The sequence below is a fragment of the Oryx dammah genome, unplaced genomic scaffold (assembly GCF_014754425.2).
Source record: "Oryx dammah isolate SB20612 unplaced genomic scaffold, SCBI_Odam_1.1 HiC_scaffold_13, whole genome shotgun sequence".
NCBI lineage: Eukaryota > Metazoa > Chordata > Mammalia > Artiodactyla > Bovidae > Oryx > Oryx dammah.
The window spans coordinates 35,479,659-35,483,248 of NW_024070197.1; the positions used below are offsets into that span (position 1 = coordinate 35,479,659).

At 41.7% G+C, this 3,590-nt stretch overlaps 1 pseudogene; it reads left to right on the top strand.

Annotated features, from left to right (window-relative positions):
• The first annotated feature begins 247 nt into the window (after positions 1–247).
• LOC120873319 lies at positions 248–972 on the top strand (annotated as a pseudogene).
• Positions 973–3,590: the final 2,618 nt, after the last annotated feature.

Genomic DNA, 3,590 nt, shown 5'->3' on the forward strand with positions numbered 1-3,590 from the left:
TTCTCACATTGCAACAAATATTGTGCAATGGAGATGTGCTGCAACAGAGATCTGGAGCAGTCAAATAAATAAATATATATATTTTAATGTAGCTTAGATAGGAAAGAGTATGGAACCATCCTTGGATGTCTTGATAATGAAATATCTACCCTTTTTATTTTATTTACAGCAAATTTTATCAAGATTATGTGTGTGCGTATATATTTTTCTATTAAAACGGGCTTTTTCAGCCAGTACAGAACTGCTTGGAGGCTGGTAGGGGTGCTGAGGCCCGAAGCAGCTTCTGGAATTTCTGAGCAGCCCTGGTCAGTACAAGATGGACCCAGTAGTCTTGAGTTACATGGACAGTCTACTGCGGCAATCAGATGTCTCACTACTGGATCCTCCAAGCTGGCTCAATGACCATGATATTGGGTTTGCATTTGAGTACTTTGCCAACAGTCAATTTCATGACTGCTCTGACCACGTCTGCTTCATCAGCCCCAAAGTTACTCAGTTCATCAAGTGCACCGGCAACCCAGCAGAGATCACCATGTTTCTTGAACCCTTGAACCTACCCAATAGACAGTTATATATTTGGCCATTAATGATCACTCCAACCACACAGCTGGGGGAATCCACTGGAGCTTGTTGGTTTATCTACAGAATAAAAATGGCTTTTTTCATTATGATTCTTATGGTAGTAGTAACTCATTCCATGCAAAGCAGGTAGCAGAGAAACTAGAGGCTTTCTTAGGCAGAAAAGGAAACAAACTGGCCATTGTGGGAAAGAAAACCCCTGCTCAACAAAGCAGCTATAACTTTGGGATGTACATGATATGTAACACTGAGGCCTTGCATCAGAACTTCTCTAGACCACAGCCAGAATCACTATGGCAACTACTCACTCCTACACACATCACAAAGAAGAGAGAAGAATGGAAGGATCTCACTGCCAGACTTGCTAAAAATTGGCTGTTGAAATATATTTGACTTTTGAAGTCTCTTCTTTCTGCCTGTCCCCATATGTTGGATGGCTGCAGTCTCAGTGCCTGAGGAAAGATGCCTGGGAGAGGAAAGCTTAGAGAGCTTACTCTCTCCTGAGAGAATGTTGTCCTCTGCATTATCCTAGTGGAAAGTGTCAGTTTAACCCTAACTTCAGAGCAATATGTTCTGTGAAGATGTCTTCAAAATATGCACCAAAATGGATTAATTCACTTGTGAGCTCCCTTATCTACATTGGTTTATTCCAAAGAAAAAAGATTGATCTGTAAAACAAATTAAGAATATATGAAACATAAAAGCAAGAGAAAAATCCTAGAGAAACCAAAAACTTACTGCACAGCCCACATATTTCAAGAGATCAACTGACTAGAAGCAGATCAAGACCTAACCTGATTCAAGATCAAAGTATTATAAATTACTCAGTTCTATGATACCTCTTCCATTCAACAAGCAAAGGCTTTCCCAGCTATAACCTTTGCCATTACTTGATAAAGATCGGGTTAGCCCACAGTTACCCATCTGATTCCTGGAGTACTTTAAGAAAGGGGGTATCTTAAATAACTTTGTTGAAATAAATGTCGGTGGTGGACCTCTTGTTTTACATCTGAAACTTTTTAAAAGTCGGTTTATTTTTGAGATATAAGGCAGAAAAAGTGACCTTTCTCAACTCTTTCACTTAATTCAAAATGCAGACAATGTAATTTTTGAAATGTGAAACCAGTATAAAAAGATACTATTCCTTCTTAAAAAAAAAAGTATTCTTCTCAATAAGAAGACTTTTCCTGGAATTAGCATTGTGTCAGCCATTCTGCTAGACTGTTGCAGCAAATAGTAATCATCTATTATCCATTTCAATCATAGACAATCCCATTTCTAGTTACTGTTTTTCTAACTCCTGACCTTACCCTCTGTCAGTATGAAAAGAGATGGGTAAACAATAGCTCTTCTAAAGGATTTCCCCGGAAAGTTATGACCAACCTAGATAGCATATTCAAAAGCAGGGACATTACTTTGCCAACAAAGGTCTGTCTAGTCAAGGCTATGGTTTTTCCAGTGGTCATGTATGGATGCAAGAGTTGGACTGTGAAGAAAGCCGAGTGCCAAAGAATTGATGCTTTTGAATTGTGGTGTTGGAGAAGACTCTTGGGAGTCCCTTGGACTGCAAGGATATCCAACCAGTCCATTCTAAAGGAGATCAGTCCTGGGTGTTCTTTGGAAGGAATGATGCTAAAGCTGAAACTCCAATACTTTGGCCACCTCATGCAAAGAGTTGACTCATTGGAAAAGACTCTGATGCTGGGAGGGATTGGGGGCAGGAGGAAATGGGGGCGACAGAGGATGAGATGGCTGGATGGCTTCAGTGACTCGATGGACGGGAGTTTGAGTGAACTCTGGGAGTTGGTGATGGACAGGGAGGCCTGGCGTGCTGCGATTCATGGGGTTGCGAAGAGTCGGACACGACTGAGCGACTGAACTGAACTGACTGAACTGGTGGTCCAGTGGCTAAGACTTCGCCTTCCCAATGGAGGGTGCTTGGGTTCAATCCTTGGTCAGGTAACTAGATCCTCCATGTTGCAAATAAGAGTTCCTATGATGTAACTAAAGATCCTGCATACCATAACTTAAAAAAAAAAAAATCACATATGCTGATGGAAGACCCTGAGGGCCTCAACTAAGACTTGGTGCGGCCAAAAAAAAAAACCTTTATTAGGAAAACTAATATTCAACAAAGTACTTGCTTCCTCTCTTTGAGTTATGGAGAGAACTGTTAGGGAAAGGGACATGAGGCCCTCATAAAGCAAAGGGAAGTAACTTTGGAGAGTGACATTTGCAGTAGAAGATTCATCCGTTGAGGATTTTGGGGGGTGAAATTTCCATTGAAAAATATGAGACAGACACTGGAACAAGCTTGAATCTTGGAAAAAGGGATGAATGAATAAATGAATAAACATAAATAAAAGCTAACTTTATTGCCTTTCTGCTGTGGGACTCACCTACTGCTTTATTCAGCAGCAGCTTCCTAAGAAACACCTGTCCTGTGCTTGGTATGGAGCTAGGTAGTGGGGTTTCAAAAGTCAAGAAAACATATCAAATCAAGGTTTTGCCATCATAGAGCTTACTGACTAACTGGGATGCAAGTAATTGCTCATCAGTATATTGAAGCTGACAAATGTCTGGAGAGAGGAAATACTGGGGACATGGAAGAATATATGCGTGCATGTAAGTTGCTTCAGTTGTGTCCGACTCTGTGACCCTATGGAATGTATCCCGTCAGGCTCCCCTGTCCATGGGATTCTCCAGGCAAGAATGCTAGAGTGGGTTGCCATACCATCCTCCAGGGGATCTTCCCGACCCAGGGGTCAAATTTGCATCTGTTGTGTCTCCTGCATTGGCAGGTGGGTTCTTTACAGTTAGAACTACCCGGGAAGCTCAGAAGAATGTATAAGACAGGTTATTTCTTTTTTGTTGAAGTTATCCTTCTAGTCTTGGAGAAGGCAATGGCACCCCACTCCAGTACTCTTGCCTGGAAAATGCTATGGACAGAGAAGCCTGGAAGGCTGAAGTCCATGGGGTCGCTGAGGGTAGGACATGACTGAGTGGCTTCA